The 7022-nt window shown below is 45.9% G+C and overlaps 1 pseudogene; it reads left to right on the top strand.

The window, feature by feature from the left end:
* Positions 1-5520: 5520 nt before the first annotated feature.
* Positions 5521-6678, top strand: LOC115930547 (protein FAM204A-like; annotated as a pseudogene).
* Positions 6679-7022: the final 344 nt, after the last annotated feature.

The following is a 7022-nucleotide window of genomic DNA, read 5'->3' as shown; positions in this document are numbered from 1 at the left end:
CCCAGCTACTTGGGAGGCTGAGGCAGGAGGACTTCTTGAGGCCAGGAGGTTGAGACCAGCCTGGGCAATATAGAGAGACCTACATCAGAGAGGAGAGGAGGGGAGGGGAGGGCAGGAGAGGGAAGGGGAGGGGAGGGGAGGGGAAGAGAGGAGAGGGGAAAGAAAGAAAAAGAAAGAAAGAAAGGAAGGAAGGAAAGAAGGAAGGAAGGGGAAGGGAAAGAAGGGAGGGAGGGAGGGAGGGAAGGGAAGGAAGGGAGGAGAACCCATGGAAGGAGGAGAACCCATGGAGATGCCAGGTGGGCTGTGTGGTGGGGAAACAGATGACCCTAATGTCCCAACTGACCACCTAGGTGAGTGTCGGCTTGTAGAAGGTTCTCAGTAAAGGTGTATGGGTATGAATAACTGAGGCTTTCAAAAGAAAGGCCCTTCTGGTCTGTGACACTGAAAACACTTATCATGCTCTCACCTGTGGATTGGGGTGGGAGAGCCTTTGGCCCGAGTTGTGAAATCTGAAAGATGATGCCTGTTATTGTCTTCATGACTGCGTTGTTAACCTCCAATGTCTGGTCTGGGAACATAATCCAGAACAATATAAAAGAAACAAAAGGACTCTGAGTAACCCTTACAGTGAGCTGAGATGGCACCACTGCACTCCAGCCTGGGCGACAGAGCGAGACTCTGTCTCAAAAGAAAAAAAAATAGACAGAGAGAGAGGTACAGAAAAGGGGGATGGAAGCCAAGTGTGGTGGCTCACACCTGTAATCCCAGCTACTGGGGAGGCTGAGGCAGGAGGATTTCTCGAGGCCAGGAGGTTGAGACCAGCCTGGGCAATATAGAGAGATCTACATCAGAAAGGAGAGGAGAGGAGGGGAGGGGAGGGCAGGGGAGGGAAGAGGAGGGGAGGGGAGGGAAGAGGAGGGGAGGGGAGGGCAGGGGAGGGAAGAGGAGGGGAGGGGAGGGAAGAGGAGGGGAGGGGAGGGCAGGGGAGGGAAGAGGAGGGGAGGGGAGGGAAGAGGAGGGGAGGGGAGGGCAGGGGAGGGAAGAGGAGGGGAGGGGAGGGAAGAGGAGGGGAGGGGAGGGGCTTTTTCTGCAGATCACCTTGTGTCTTCAATTGGTGCCCACCTTTATTTACTCCACACAAAATTTCAATAGATCCAGTGTGGCAGAGACTGCTAAGAGCCCCTTTTCTTTCCCTCTTCCTTTTTGCAGTAGAGCTCCCAAGATTAAAACCTGGATTTATGGCTCTCCTACTAGAGACCACATATCCCAGAACCCCTCGCAGCCAGGTGGAAGTATGAACTAAGTCCTAGCCAGTGAGATATGAGTGGAAGTAATAGGTTTAATTTCTGGGCCACATCCTTAAAAGGAAGCTGGCTGTTCTCTACTTCCTCTTTCCTCTTTGTGAAGACTGGGATGTGGACATGGGGTGGAGGGGAGGGCAACTTTGATGATGCTGACCAGGACAACTCCCTAGAGACAGTCAAGCATCAAGGCAGGAAGAACTTGAGTCACAAGATGACCTGGAGAAGTGCCCTAGAATGCTGACCACCTGCATTTTTCTCACGGGAGAGCAATAACCTTGTAAAGTCACTATTGTCTGGTCTCTGTTGCAGCAGCTGAACCAATAGCCTAAAGGAGAAGCCACTTTCCTGATTTTCAAAACCACAGCAGATGAGCAGGAGCATGTTAGAAGGGGAAAGGACTAATAAGAAAGCAAGCACAGTGAAAAGGGCAAAAGTCAAGAGCAAGAGAAGAGAGAACAACGATTAAAAAAAAAAAAAAAGGCCGGGCGCAGTGGCTCACGCCTGTAATCCCAGCATTTTGGGAGACCGAGGAGGGTGGATCACGAGGTCAGGAGATCGAGACCCTCCTGGCTAACATGGTGAAACCCCATCTCTGCTAAAAATACAAAAAATTAGCCAGGTGTGGTGGCGGGCGCCTGTAATCCCAACTACTCAGGAGGGGCTTTTCCCCTTTTGCTCAGCACTTCTCTTCCTGCTGTCATGTGAAGAAAGATGTGTTTGCTTCCCCTTCCATCGTGATTGTAAGTTTCCTGAAGCCTCCCCAGCCATGTGGAACTGAGTCAATTAAACCTCTTTTCTTTATAAATTATCGAGTCTCAGGTATGTCTTTATCAGCAGCATGAGGACGGACTAACACACCACCTAATCTACCAAACATCATAGCTTAACCTACCTTAAATGTGCTCAGAATACTGACATTAGCCTATAGTTGGGCAAAATCACCTAACACAAAGCCTATTGTATAATAAAATGTTGCATATTTCAACACTTTATTATAAAATGGGCTTTGTGTTAGATGATTTTATTTATTGAATACTGAAAGTGAAAAAGAGTGGTTGTATGGATACTTGAAGTATGATTTCTGCTGAATACATATGGCTTTTGCGCCATTTTAAAGTCAAAAAATTGTAAGTAGAGTCGTTGTAAGTTGGACTGCCTGTATTGATTGATCAGTGAAATTGTCTGAGATCTTAAACCAGCCCAGTGAACAACTGCAGGGACCCAACCCTCATAGTTTTGTTGAGCCTATGGTGGCCCTGGGAACTTGTCTCTGCTATTTAGAAATAATTTCCATCATAAACACTCAAGCTCACAAAGACCTACACACACAAGAATGCTCATTGCAGAATTGTTTGCAATTGCAAAAACAACAGTAACAATTAAAAAAACCTCACAACTGTGCACAGCCTACGCAAATGTACATGGGTTTTCTGTGGTACCCAGGTGAGATGTTCAGGAAAAATCAAAATGAGAGAGAAAAGGCAGGAAGTGAAAGCCACACACCAGTGTCCCTATTACCCCAAGGCCTGGTGCTGGGTGAGGCTGCTAGGCAAAGGGTAAGCAGGGGGCCATGGGGTTGGAGATGATGGGAGTCAGACCACAGATTTTACTACAAGACCCAGAATATAAACATATGCCACTGACAGGGACAGTATTTTCAAGGCAAAGCCAAGACACTATTTATACTTTAAGTGGCAAGCCACATACTCTAGGGTATCCCTGATCCCAAGAGCCAAATAAAAACTCTCTAAGAAAGTGGATACATTTTGGGAGCTCAGCTCCTATCACACGCTCTAATCTGCCTTTCCAGACAGAAGTGAATTTGTTTTCCTGTGCAGAAAGTAGTGGGGAAATGTATTGGAATGGAAAACCATTTTTCCAGTGTCCTCTGCCTAACCAGACACAGGGTTGTGGATTTCGAGAGAGAAGAAGAAATCAGGCTTAGGTCTAGACTCACAGCACTGTCTCTACTTGGAAGCTGGCATTCCCCAGTGGAGGAGTCAGGCCCTATGATCACTCAGCCCTGCCACAGAAGAGAATCCAGGCTTCCCTTCTTCTGGGGCAACCCTGGCCCCTCTGCCCTCTCTTACCCCTGGCCTCAGATTGGGCCCCACTCACCAAGACCCCACCGGTGGGTAGTCTTAGCCAGCAGCAATCTCTTTTACTAGTACTAGTGGAAGACGAGAAATTCACAGCTGGTAGGAGGTCATTGTTATCCACCGCCACTATCACTGAATGATATTGGAAACTTCTGGGCGGGTGAGGTCAGAAGCAGGTGTTGATGACATCACAAAAGAAACACCACTGTGTTGTGCTGGAACTCTGGGATTCTGGTATCATTTCTTCACCCAGGATTGAGCTCAACTGAGCATTTTCAGACAGATCTGGGGTTGAAGCCTGCACAGCCTCACCTCAGTTCTATCTTGAGCCTGGCTGATGCCCTGCAGAATTAGATCCTTAAAGAATAAATGGGTTGGCCAGGTGTGGTGGCTCACGCCTGTAATCCTAGCACTTTGGGAAGCCGAGGCAGGTGAATCACGAGGTCAGGAGTTCGAGGCCAGCCTGGCCAAGATGGCAAAACCCCGTCTCTACTAAAAATACAAAAATTAGCTGGGCACAGTGGCAGGCACCTGTAATCCCAGCTACTCAGGAGGCTGAGGCAGGAGAATTGCTTGAACCCGGAAGGCGGAGGTTGCAGTGAGCCAAGACCGTACTACTGCACTCCAGCCTGGGCGACAAAGCAAGACTCTGTTCCAAAAACACACACACACACACACACACACGCACGGGTCCTTGCATTGATATTTTATTGAGGCTATAGAACTCCCCTGCTTCCCTGAGATGATACTAATGAGGCAGAAATATGGGTTTCTTCTGGGCCAGAAAGTGAAGATCTCCTCTTCAGGGCCTCATGTCCAGGCTCTTGAAATCAGCTCCGTTGTACTCCTTCCCCTGGAAGTTGGTGTCTGTTTTCAGTAATGAACCTTTTCTTTGTTGTATAAGCTTTATTAACTTTGTGAAATATAATACATATACAGAGAAGCATATACCATACGCAAGTGAGCACGATAATGAATAATCATAAAGCAAAGTCTTGTGTAGCGACACTGTTTAAGTCGATAAATAGAACATTATCACCAGAAGTTTCCCTGTATCGTTTCCCAATCCACCCCTTTCTCTTTCAGTCCCTTCCCTGCACAGAGATAGCCCTATCCTGACTTCAGTCTTTCCTTGCATTGCTTTGTACTTTTACCACCTGATTATTCATTCCTAATCAATATGGTTTGGTCTGGTCTGTATTTTGAGTGTACATTAAGAGAATTGGAGTATAAATATACTTTCATGTTGGGCTGTTAAAACTCAACATTGGTTTTTTGTTTTGTTTTTTTGAGATGGAGTTTCAGTCTTGTCGCCCAGGCTGGAATGCAATGGCACAATCTAGGCTCACTGCAACCTCTGCCTCCCAGGTTCAAGCGATTCTCCTGCTTCAGCCTGCCGGGTAGCTGGGATTACAGGTGTGCGCCACCACGCCCAGTTAATTTTTGTATTTTTAGCAGAGATGGGGCTTCACCATGTTGGCCAGGCTGGTCTCAAACTCCTGACCTTAGGTGATCTGCCTGCCTCACCTCCCACAATGCTGGGATTACAGGCATGAGTCACCATGCCTGGCCTCAACACTGTGTTTTTAAGATTCATCCACACTGTGGTATGCAGTTGGAGTTTATTCATTTTCATTACTCTATTGTTTGACTGTGCCATAAATTAATCCTTCCTGGTTTGTTTGGCATTTGTTTTTATTTCCAGTTTTTTAATAGTGAGTGCTATGATTTGAATGTTTTTTGTCTCCTCCAAAATTAATTAATTGAAAAATATAGGCCAGGTGCGGTGGCTCATTCCTATAATCTCAGCACTTTGAGAGGCTGAGGCCAGCAGATTGCTTGAATCTAGGAGTTTGAGATCAGCCTGGGCAACATAGTGCGATTCCATCTGTTAGAAAATACAAAAATTAGCTGGGCATGGTGGCGTGCACCTGCAGCCCTAGCTACTCTGGAAGCTGAGGTGAGAGGATTGCTTGAGCCTGGGAGGCAGAGGTTGCAGTGAGCCAAAATCACACCTCTGTGCTCCAGCCTGGGCGACTGAGACCCTGTCTCAAAAAAAAAAAAAAAAAAGAAAAGAAAAGAAAAGAAAGAAAGGAAAAAGAAAAAGATGGTCAAGCAAGAACTCAATCATTTTAAACTGTTCCAGAGCATAGAAATAGAAGTAAAATGTCCACATTATTTTATACAAAGCCCTGAAATAATACACTGAAATAATACACAACAATGATTTCACACAAAAATTATTTCTTAAAAAATTTTTTGGTTGACAGGGTCTTAAGATGGCTGCCGGGCGGCTGCATCCTGACAGAAGAAAAGATGTTGAGTGGGCTGGTACCTCCTGGCCTAAATGAAAGTGATGTTGACTCAAACTCTGAAGATGAAGCTACATTGGAGAGCTCTGGGCTTAACTTACAGGAAGATAAAGAGGATGGGAGCAACAGAAAAGCAGAAATCATAGATTTCTCAACAGATGAAGCAAAAAGTGAAGCAGAGTTAAATGTAAATGCCTAAGAAGAGAGTCCTTCTGGAATTCCCTTAGATATGTGGAATTGAACAGTCCTCAAATGCAGCCCAGTGGAAGGAGCTTACTCAGTATGTTGGAGTCAATGATAGGTTTGACCCCCCTGTTAAAAGGAAAACCACTGAGAAGGCCTCGAAAAGAGGATAGAGCAGGCTGTGGAGGAGTGGAATATTGAGAAGGCTGAGGAACTCAGCAACCAGCTAGCTACTCGAGAGCTTGGTGTAAAAATTGCCAAAGCAGTTGTCTGCCACAAGTTTGTAAAAGCCAAAAATGGAGACTAAAAATTCACAGGGCTGCCTGAAAAAAGAAGAAACTCGCATGGGGGTTTGAAGCAAAGAAGAGATGGGCAACCAAAAGCAATGGGATATATGTAACTGCCAGAGTGCTTGAAGACATTTATAGACTCAAATGCTCAATTTACCGAGAACGTTTTCCTGCCTGTGTTAAATGTCAGAAAATTGATAGCACTAGAAAAGAAATAAGCATAAAATTTGGGAGTTTGATTATCAGCTCTTTTCAATCTTTCTCTAAGGACTTTGTCCCATTGAAGTGAATAAAATGAAGCATTCTGTTATTTTTATAAGAAATGTAAGAAAAAATATAGAAAAAAAGGAAAGGATTTTGTTTATTTATTTGTATAAACCCACAGTACAAAATTAGTTTTGCAGCCAGTCGCGGTGGCTCATGTCTGTAATCCCAGCACTTTGGGAACCCGAGGTGGGTGGATCACTTGATCTCAGGAGGTCGAGACCAGCGTGGCCGGCATGGTGAAACCCCAGCAGCTGGGCATGGTGGCGCATGCCTGTAGTCTCAGCTACCAGGGAAGCTGAGGCAGGAGAATGGCTTGAACCCAGGAGGTGGAGGTTGCAGTAAGCTGAGATCGCACCATTGCACTCCAGCCTGGGCGACAGACAAAGACTCTGTCTCAAAAAAAAAAAAAAAAATCAGTTTTGCTGCTTTTCATTTATTTGGTTTAGCATAGCCAGTGAGCTTCTTGTACTTCCTTTTTTTTTTGAGACAGATTCTCACTCACTGTGTCACCTAGGCTAGAGTGCAGTAGCGTGGTCTTGGCTCACTGCAACCACAGTCTCCTGGGTT

This window comes from Gorilla gorilla, chromosome 15, assembly GCF_029281585.2.
Source record: "Gorilla gorilla gorilla isolate KB3781 chromosome 15, NHGRI_mGorGor1-v2.1_pri, whole genome shotgun sequence".
Lineage (NCBI taxonomy): Eukaryota > Metazoa > Chordata > Mammalia > Primates > Hominidae > Gorilla > Gorilla gorilla.
The sequence above is the reverse complement of the archived record's forward strand: the minus strand, read 5'-3'. Positions and strand labels throughout refer to the sequence as shown.